This window comes from Miniopterus natalensis, chromosome 19 (genome assembly GCF_054644295.1).
Source record: "Miniopterus natalensis isolate mMinNat1 chromosome 19, mMinNat1.hap1, whole genome shotgun sequence".
Taxonomy (NCBI): domain Eukaryota; kingdom Metazoa; phylum Chordata; class Mammalia; order Chiroptera; family Miniopteridae; genus Miniopterus; species Miniopterus natalensis.
This window is the reverse complement of record NC_142099.1, coordinates 5,445,333-5,455,854: the sequence shown is the minus strand read 5'-3', so window position 1 is coordinate 5,455,854 and position 10,522 is coordinate 5,445,333. Positions and strand designations below refer to the sequence as shown.

General features: G+C 51.9%; 1 long non-coding RNA gene across 1 annotated transcript; it reads right to left on the bottom strand.

Annotated features, from left to right (window-relative positions):
* Positions 1-697: 697 nt before the first annotated feature.
* On the bottom strand, positions 698-4,570 carry LOC107545362 (uncharacterized). Its single transcript, XR_001604015.2, has 3 exons — positions 4,492-4,570; positions 1,099-1,299; positions 698-770 (listed from the first exon to the last, which is right to left on the bottom strand). It is a non-coding gene; the product is annotated as an uncharacterized LOC107545362 (long non-coding RNA).
* Between the last annotated feature and the right edge of the window lie 5,952 nt (positions 4,571-10,522).

Genomic DNA, 10,522 nt, shown 5'->3' with positions numbered 1-10,522 from the left:
GAAGGTCCACCTGGGCTCTGGGCAGACCTTATGGAGGAGGTGAGACAGGATCCTGGCCTCAAAAGGTGGAAGGGAAGAGGGATGACCCTTGTGGAGGGGACTGCATGGAGAGCAAAGATACATGAGAGTGGAGGTGTGCAGGGGCCATGATTGCTTGAGCTGGGACAGGGGTGGGTGAAGGTAGGGAGGCAGGAGCCATGCTCCAGGGCCTTGGAGGGCTGTTTGCAGAGTCTAGAATGAATTAACTCTGCTCTAGAGGTCATTAAAGGGACGTCAGCATTAGACACCGTTGTTTGGGAAGGATGGGAGGTGGAGGCTGTCTCAGCCGTCCTACTGAAGGGCAATAGGGCTACTGTCATGAACTCCAAAGGCTCTGAGATTTTACCCTTATAATCTAATAAGTTAGCCTGCGACAGTTTTATGGGTGTTGGCAGAAGACATGAGACTCCTGGGCCAGAGACAAAGGACTTTATTATTCAAGGCAAAGCAGGAAGTTTGAGCTTCAAAGTCAACTCAGTTTATCTTAACCCCAAGTCCATAGGAGGAACTGGGACTGTGCTCAGGTGATAATGCACATGCTGGGGAACCCAAGCTTAGGAAACCCCAATCTTTTATAATGGGCTGCAAGCAAACCTGCCCAACCTTTGTCCCAGATATTGTTACACTTACCATTATTATCCTGGACAGTAAACAAGCCTGTCATCTGCTGGGGAGACACTGTCTCCAACTTCCAAAGCTGTTTGCTCTGCAAACATCCTCAAAAAGAGAGTCTGGAACAGAAAGCCATCAGTGCCTCCTCTTTTAGAAACAAGATGAGCAGGCCCTTCTCAAGCTTGCAGTTTTGCTCCCATCTTTAACAGGTTCTGAAGGCCCCTCTTCAGCCCTAGCCTCATTTCACACACCCCTCCCCGTGGCCTTTCCTGCAGCCCGCTGCCTACCCCGACCTTCTCTCAATGTTTCAACTCGCCCACTCCCTCCTGACTCAGCCTTCAGCCCAGGTGCACTCTGTGCTGGGAAGCCACTAGGTCCCCTCCTCCTCTAGGATGCCTCCTCCTGCAGGACCCCCTCCTGCCCTCCCCTCACTCCCTGCCCACTCACCTATAGAGTTCACCTTGGACCCTACTTCTTCATGCCTCCCCTGACCATGGAGAAGAATTCGGTCAGCCTCCCAGGTGGACACTTCTTCTCCTTAGTAGCCTTTGTCACAAGAGTAGTTAAGTATTTAATGGTGTAACAGGCTGCTGAGTGATGGTCACCTTGGCTGATGTGTACCTTCCACAGGGCAGAGATCGTGCCCACCTTCAAAACATAAAAAAGAATATATAATTCAGTAACGTGATAGGATGCAAAATTGACGTGTAAAATATCAACCTTCAAATATACCAGCCAGTGAAAAGATATAAGAAACGAATGCTTCAGTTACAAGGGCAATAACCAAAAAAAAAACAACACTTGGAATAAACTTTAAAAGATGTGTAGGAAATTGTACATGAAGAAAGAGTCTGAATGCTACCAAGAGATTGCAAAGGACACTGGAACATAAGAAAAGAAATTACATGCTCTTAGATTGGAAGAGAAAACATAATAAACACGTTAATTCGCTCTAAATGAATCTACAGTTTTAAAATGATTTGATGACAGTAACAAAAGGGTGAGGTATTTTTTTCTTTTTAACAGGACAAGCTGATTCTAAGGTTCACAGGGAAACAGAAATAAGCAGTCAGCGAGGGCAATTACCAGGGGAAGCAATGGGTGGTGGGGACTTGCCCACCAGCCCCTGAAGCACATTGGGAGGCTACGGGTTGAAGTTCGTGTGGTCCTGGTCCTGAGAAACACACGAGGCAGAGCCCAAGGCCCAGAAGTGAACCCAGACCCAGCCACTGAGAAGATGGTAACGATTACATTTCAAGTGAGCGGAGGAAAGGCAGGTTTTTAATAAATGGCATTGGTTTGGCCATTTGAAAAGAAATCAGTTTATATGCCAATATAAACTGTAGCTGTACTGAGAAGAATAAATGAACAAAAATAAGCAACAGGGCCCTGGCTGGTGTTCTCAGTGGTTAGAGCATTGGCCCCTGCTCCGGAGGGTCTTGGGTTGGATTCCCACTCAAGGGCATGTATCTGGGTTGCAGGTTTGATCCCAGGATGGGATTGAACATCAATGTTTCTCTCTCTTTCTCTCTCTGTCTCTATCTCTCTCTCTCCCTCCCTCCCCTCCACTCTCTAAAAAAATCAATGGGAAAAAATATATCTTTAGGTGAGGGTTAACAAAAAAAGAGAGAGAGAGAAAGAAGGAAAGAAAGATAAAAAGAAAGGCCATAGGGAAGCAGTGCTTAGAGGGGTATCTAACACCTTCAAGGGATATATGAAAAAGACAGAGACTGCAAATCAATGAGCTGAGCATCCACCTCAAGAACTTAGGAAAACAGTGGAAGGCAATGATAAAGTCAATGTCAAAATTAATGCAATAGGAGAGCAAACATACAATAGAGAGGATCATCGAAGTCAGAAGCTTGTCCTTTGAAAAGCCTGATTTTTTAATGAAACCATAAAAGAAAACAAGGGGAAAGATTGTTATAATGTTGAGTGGGAAGACCTTTCTAGGTGGGATAGCATCACTCCCTTCACCTTCTGCACTTTTGTTCCCCAAGTCGATGACCACCATCTGGCACTCGAGTCATTTCCCTATTTATTGGCTTGTTGTTGGCCCCCCAACTAGACAAACCCTGTCTCCCCAGCACCTGGAAGAGTCCTGCCCTACTGTAGGTGTTTAGAGATATCTGTTGAGTGACTGTTTAAAAAGTTGGGGAGGTATTTCTTTAATGTATAAAGAGTTCCTAAAAATCAATAAGAAGAGAGAGGGATATAAATAGAAAGTTCATAGAAAATAAAATACAAGTGGATCTTACACACATACAAAGATGCTCAGTTTCATCCATAATGCAGAAATGCACATTGAAAATGAGATACCGTTTTTTACCTTATTATGTTGGCAAATAATTTTTTAAAAGGTCAATAACACACATGTGCTAACTGGAGAAGAGTTTAATTGTATAATCACTGTGGAAGATAATGAAATCATATTTGTCAAAATTACAAAGGCACATACCCATGGCCCATTAGTGTCTATCCATCAAAGTTTTGAAGGCACAGGCTTTATGTGTTTTTGCACATGTGTTGTTTAAAGACATTTATTTAAAGATCCTCCTTGTAGCAGCAATTTTAAAAAATGGAAACAATTTAGATGCCTATCAACAAGGAACTGTTGAAATAATTTATGGCACCTCCATGCACTGAAATTCTTTGCAGCCATTAAAATGAACAAGTCTGCTCTCTATGCTCCGATTCCGAAACGTCTCCAAAATGTACTGTTAAGTTTAAAAAGGATACAAAGTGGTGTGAGAGGGTGTGAAATATTTGCGGAATGATACATAAGAAACTCATACTAGTGCTTGCCTCCAGGGTGAGGAACTGTGTGGCTGGGGCAGGGCTGGGAGAAAGAATTACTTTTAACCACATACCTTTTACATTTTATACCACACTGTACCGTGTATATTCAATATATTCCCATCTGCTTCTATATGTACCCGAGATCTCTAGAAAGGGATGCCTGAAGCTGGCCACAGTGACTTCCTCTGCAGAGGGGACTGGAGGCTGGGAAACTTGGTATTGGACTTACCTTCATTTTAAATTTTCTTTGACCCTGTGCATTTATTACCTGCTCATTAAAACAGCAAAATGCATTTCTCCTTGCTCCTCTAGACTGCCCCTCTCTCCCGGGTCCCCGCCTACTCTCCTGTCCCCTCTGCCCAGGCACGCTCCACACGGACTGTGGAATCGGACAAGTCAGGGTTCGCGCTGACTCGGGGCTCCTCGCCCTCGCCCGTAAAAGTGGGGTAACAGCAGTGTCTGTATCGCTGGGTGCGGTGAGCGTTCAGTGAGACAGCACATCCCCAGTGGGTGCTCAGGAAACAGCAGGTACCCTCAGGGCTGCCTCGCTTTTCTGGAACCCGGCTGAAGGCCCTGAAGGGCCCGTGCGGGACCCTCGAAGTCTCACTCTGCAGCAAGTGCTTCCTCCAGACTAAGAAGGAAGAAGGAAGCGGCCCAGCATCTTCTAAGAGTCACTGAGAGCTGCAAGCACATCCCTCTGGTTGGTACTTGGGGGGATGGTCTGAAGGAGGGTGACCCCACTTGCCCAGCATCCGGGGGCCCCAAACTCCCAACTTGGGAGGAAGCCTTGTTTGTAAACAGGAGGGGCGGGTCTGCTATAGGAGGAACAGCAGCAGCTGGGACAGAGGAAGGGAGTGGGCTGTGCCCCCCACCCCAGGCTTGGGGAGGGAGAATCAGAAGCAAAACCTGCCTCCCCCCAGGGCCAGCATGGAGCTTTCTGTACCTTAGTCAAATATAGACCCATCTCCATAAAAGCACCAGCCTGCTTCTATAAATACCTCAGCCAATTTTCCAGGGTTCTCATGTGACTTTGATGCCTACCTCGGCTGCGGGATCCGTCGTCATGGTGACCAGGCCATGTGACCAGCCACTCTTCATTCATGGCAAGTTGCCGCATCCTGGATTGGGGGAGGGGGAAGGGGTGCTGGGGTGAGGGGGGCTGGAGGTAGGGCCAGGAGAGGCAGAGCGGCATAAACAATGAACAAAGATCCAGCTTCCAGTCTTGGGGGGAGACTGCAGGATTCTAGCTTTTCTGCAAGGATGCTCGGGCAGAATTATCTATCTTCCCGAGCTGCCTGTCAGAGCAGGGACATTTTATTTGTGCAGCTATAGACATCTTGTCTTTGAGTCAGAGGAGCAAGGGTTCAGGGCTGAAGGCACCTTAACAATCCTCCAGGCCACGACTCTTGTCAGATGAAGAAAGTCAAGCCCAGCAAGGTGGAGTGACTTGTCCAAGGTCACACAGCAAGTCGGTTGCAAAACTAGGGCAAGAAGCAGAGTGTGTGTCATTAACAGGCTCCTCTCCGCCTAATTCAGACTCAGCTCTGGACTGGAGGTGATAAATGAGGAGAGGGGATAATAAATCGGGACAAGTCCCAGCAAAGGCAGATACCATCCTCCATAATCTATGGGAATCTTTTTTTGATCAGAACATCCCAGATCTGCCCCCATCTGTTTAAATCCCCCAAGCATCACCCTGTTCTTTGTCTTTTCTTGCAAGATGCTGGAGGTAAAATGAAAAGGCAGGAAAAGACCCTTCCTGCCCCCACAGAGCTGCCCTGCTAGGTACATGGATAAGCAAAGAGAAGAGCCTTGTTAACCAACAGCTGTGCTCTGGGGACTCTAGGGTCTGGATATAAGGTGGGTCACAGAAGTCGGGGAAGGCTTCTAGGAGGAGGCGGGAAGGCAGATGGATGGAAGCGTTCTCAGAGGTGCCTGGCTGGTGGCAAAGGCCTGGGTATTCGGGCGGGGGAACAGTGCTCTGACTGGGGTTGGCCAAGTCGTAGGATAGGACGCTGCCAACCGTAGGGCTGATTCACGTAATCCAATCACATGGGCTCAAGCAGCCAGTGCTGAATGGTCCAGGGGGAGATGGATTCTGATTAGACAAAGGAACGCTGGCCTTGGAATATTCCCGAAGGAGACAGAGAACAAAAGCAGGCGTCAGCGGTGGACTCCGTCACCACCTGGCCTTGGGAAAGGCGTCCAGCAGGCTCCACGGGGATTAAAACCCACTGGAGGCTGGTGGCAGCTCAGGGCAAGGCTTGGTCTCCCTTATTCGTCACCTATGCCATCTCCATGGAGCCGAAGACACAGCCCACCTGCCCCTGCCCCACCAAGTGTTAGCCGCTGAACAGGGGACTGTCCCCAACCTCAGAGGTAAGGGCAGTTAGTCTGGTGAGGGAGGCTGTGCCACCCCACATGCAGGCACAACCAGCTGAGCAGTGTGTATGTACCAAGGCCACCAGCTGCCGGAGTCAGAGCCAGTGCCCAGCCGTGTCTGTAACCCTCCCCTGGCTCAGAGCGGGGCGAGGAATGAGGCACAGACTCATTCCCGACTGGTTGGCATTAGCTCGGGGTGCAGACAGAGCACTGCTTTGGAGACTGGCCTGACTCAGTCCTGGCTCTGTCCCCTACTCATGTGGCCTTGGGGAGTTTGTTGACACTCTCTGGGCCTCAGTTGCTTATTTATAAAAGGGGATCATGTTATCTACTTTGAAGAACAGCTGTGAAAATTATTCTGAAGTGTCTGGCACACAGAAAATGATTTTAAAATCAGTGGCCTCTGTTCCAGTGGGTAGATGAATGGGTGCCCTTCCTCGTGGGGGGGTTCCCAGTTTCCATGCTCACTCACCCCAGAAGTCTCCTGGGCCTTCCCACCTGGCACCTTCCTGTGCACCATCCAGCCTGCCTAGAAGCTTCTCCCACTTGGCTGCGCTCATTCTTCAAAGCCCCATTTCAATGCCACTGTCTCCTGCTGTCTTGCCCGGTCCCCTACAGCCCACAGGATGTCCTGGGGCGACTCTCTCGGCACTTATTACTGGCTGGTGCTGTCCTGCAGCACAGAGTGCACCTTGCCTTCAATAGCAGTGATAACAAGAACTCTCGTATGGAGCACCATTTACTGCTCTAAGAACCTAACAGGCACAAGGCTCAGAGAGGGTGAGTGACTTGTCTGTGGTCACACAGCTAAAATCCTCACCATTAATTGCGTGTGTGTGTGTGTGTGTGTGTGTGTGTGTTAATCTTCACCCGAGGATATTTTTCCATTGATTTTTAGAGAAAGTGGGAGGGAGGGAGAGAGAATGGAACATTGACGTGAGAGAGACACATCGATTGGTTGCCTCCTGCCGCACTCAGCCCTGGTTGGGACCGAACCTCAGGCCTTTGGTGAGAGGGCCAACGCTCTAACCACTGAACTTGGACTTGAGCGCAGACCCGCACCGGCACCATTCTCAGGGCTCCTGCACATCCTTTTACTGCTTTCCCAACAACAAAGCTACAAAGCACACACTCTTAGTATCCCCATTGCACAACTCAAAGCTTCAAGAATCCAGAAACTTGCCCAGGGTGACATAACCAAGTGGCAGAGTTGGGATTTGACTCAGATCCGGCCAACCGTGATTCCACGTGGCCTCTCCACAGATAAGTGATGCTAATTACTTGTCCACTTCTGTTGTTCAAGCAGGACTCACAAATCCCACTTCACAGATGGAGGGGGAAACACCTGAAGGCGTTAAATGACCTGCCCAAGGTCACGAGCCAGCTGGTAGCAGAGTCTGGTCTCGAACTCAGAGCTCCTAAACCCTGTGCTCTCCTCTCTCCCTCGCTCCCTGCTGCTCCTGCTGAGATTCTCAACATGGAGACACGGAGACTCTGGGACCTGGGCCAGCAAGTTGGCCACAGGCCTCAGCCCGGGCACAGGAAGCCTCCAGCCATGGAGGAGTTTGCTTTGAAGACAAAGGATGACTGACTCCTGGCAAGGAGTGTGGTTCTTGTTTCTGCTCCAGACAACGGGAAGCTGCCATGGATTCCATGATAAATCTTTTTGCTAACGATGATGCATCACTCTGCGCTGGTTATGTGCACAGTCCCTGGATATGCTACAAGTCAATTACTAGGACCAAGTTCTCAGCACTGAGCAGAGATATTTTCATTGAGTGGCTGTAACAGAGCCAGAACTTCCCAGGGATTCAGCTGGGAGGCTGCTCTACTTCGAGTCTGATGCGGGTGACTGTGCAGCAGTGAGACCTGCCCAGGAGCCCCCGAGGAAGGTGTCCCCGAGTCCCATCATGATGGCTTCCACTCTGTGTTGGCCCCTGAAGTCATCACAGGCTGCTGGGCCAGCCAGGATCTGTCTGTCCATTTTATTTTATTTATTTTTAATCCTCACTTGAGGATTTTTCCATTGCTTTTTCAGAAAGAGAGAGAGAAACATCAATGTGAGAGAGACACATTGATTGGCTGCCTCCCGCATGCACCCCATCCAGGGCCGAGCCTGCAACCAAGGTTCGTGGCCTTGGCTGGGATCGAACCCAGGACCCTTCAGTTCATCAGCCAATGCTCTAACCACTGAGCCAAACCGGCCAGGGCAGTCTTCCCATTTTAGAATCGCCAGGCTAATGGGCCCTCACTCTCAGTTGTGTGGATTTGGGGAATGCATCACCATTCCAGGCCAAACCCTAAGAACTGAGCTGCAAACGGGACCTTGTTCCCTGGCCCCGAGTCTCAGAAGCACTTCCCCTGTGCCCCAAGGAGCTCCTTACCTGAGCCCTGAGGGCTTCCAGTCATCACTGTGCCCTCCCCCTACCAAAGCCTCTCCAGCATCGCAGCTTGCTGAGGCTGACCCCTGGGAACAGCGAAGGGCCCGCAGATCCAGCCTTCCCTCACCCTCCCAAGTCCTAAGTGAAGCACACCCTATTCTTCCCAGGCCAGAAATTTTAAACCTAGTATGTTTGTTGCTCCAAGAGGGTCTTCCTCTGGCCTGACTGTGGCGCTCAATGTTTCAGAACCAAGATTTGAAGTCCAGCAAGGATCTGGGAGATGTGGGCTTCATTTACTGCTGTGTGACTTTGGGCAGGTCTTGAACCTCTCTGGGCCCCAATTTCCTCATCTACAAATGTGGGCAATAGTTCTTCCTAGCTCCAAAATACTAAGATTCATCCTCTGGGTTTCCAAGAAGGCAGTTGGAGCATAAGATGAGGGGGTTGGGATGGTAAGAAATAGAGAGAGGAGAGATTAAACGGAGAGGGCAGGGGTCTGAATCACAGAGAACTTGAATGTCATGCTTCAAAGCTTAGGTTTTATTTTAAAGCTAACGAAGAACCAGGGGAATATTTTAAGCATGGGAGTAGAGTTGTCAGTTTTAGCAAATAAAAAATACCAGACATCTAGCCAAAGTTGAAGTGGGCATTCTGTATTTTATCTGCACCCTTGCATGGGAGTGATAGAGAAAGCCTTTGGCCACTGAGCGGAGGGTGCGTCGGAGGAGATAAAACGGGGAGCAGAGAGACCACCTAGGAGGTTATTATCACATTCCAGGCAATAGTCACAGAAGTTAATATTTGTTGAACGCTCGTTTCTTGCCAGGCACTTTGCTAAGTACTGTGTGTGTATAAATTGATGCAGGTTCAGGTGTGCCTGGCGCTCAGCTCCCAGAGCAGGTTTTACCCCTTCAGCTCTGAAACCACAGCGACAGCCGGGCCCAGCTGAGCTGCGTTTCAGGCGCTGTGAGTCCAGGTGGTCTTCCTGCAAGTGTCGCTCCACCTGTAAGAAGGGACCGCTACCCGCAGCAGCGTCAGCACGGGGACCAGAGGAGGGAAATAAATGGGAAATGGGATCCGTGTTCCTCTCCTCCTGCCTCTGCCACCACCCCTCCCCCTTCCACCCTCCGCCTCCCTCTGCCCCCCACCCCACCCGCCCAGGGCCACCTCTCCCCGCCCTCCGTCTAGGCCCAGGACACAGCCTGGCCCAGGGGCGTCGCGGAGCCGCAGCCTGAGGGCCTGTGCCCCCCGCCCCCCTGCCAGCCCCCCCGCCAGACCCCCCCCCCGCCAGACCCCCCCCAGCCACACTCACGCGCCCCGGACGGCGGCCGCCTCCAGCCCGCGGGCCGCTCTCCTCCTGGCGCCCCCCCCACGCGCTCCCCCCGCATCCCCGCCCCTTTCGGGGAGCCCCGCCCACTGTTGCCCCGGCGGCGCCTCCAGAGGCGGCAGAAGGGATGACAGGCGGGGTCCTGGTGGCCTGGGAATGGACAAAGCCGATCCCCGGGGCGCAGCCGGACACTGACGTCAGCGTGAGGCTGCAGACACAGTCCGGGGGTCACGCGGCGCCGCGAAAACCGAGCCGCAATCCCGCCGGAGACGGGAGAGTGGGGAGACGGAAACCCGGGCTGGTGGGAGCCCCAGACTTCAGAGCTCTCCCCCCCCCCCCCCCCAGCCTCTAGAATGCCTGCTGAGAGGTCTCAGGCTCACCAGCGCCCCATTCGTGGGCCCGGACACCTGGAGCACCCCCCACTCCGGAGAGCAGCAGCGCCCTGAGGGGCACGGGGGTTCCAGAGGGTGGCCCAACGCCCCTCCCCCGCCCTCACCCCTGGGACGCGTGGTTCTCGAGAGCCCAGACTGCCTCCACTCTCAGATGCCCGAGTGTGTCTCCTACTGCAGGGCCCTTCGGGGCAGAGAGCACCTTGGTCATCTCTGCAGCCATCAGGGCTCAGCCCCACCCAGCTGGAAGGAGGGCTTGGCTCACAACCGTGGAATTTAACCAAACAAGGTTCCTTGGGGACCACCACCGGTGCCAGCTGGTGCCCCCGGAGTGCTCCACTCTTCTGCAGGCCGGAGCATCTACCGGAGCATCTACCGGAGCAGCGGCTTTTCTCCTGAGCCTGCGAGCCCGAGGATTGCTCAGGACAGCCGGGTCCAGCCAGAAAGCCGGCTCCAACCGCAGCTTCCTGATGTCTAGCATCAGCCCTCACCCTGCCGCACATCCCACATGGGGACTTGAACTCCATGAGGGCAGGGGAGGGATCTGATTGCCCTCTCTTAGGTCCCCATCCCCAGCACTGGTGCCTGGCCCT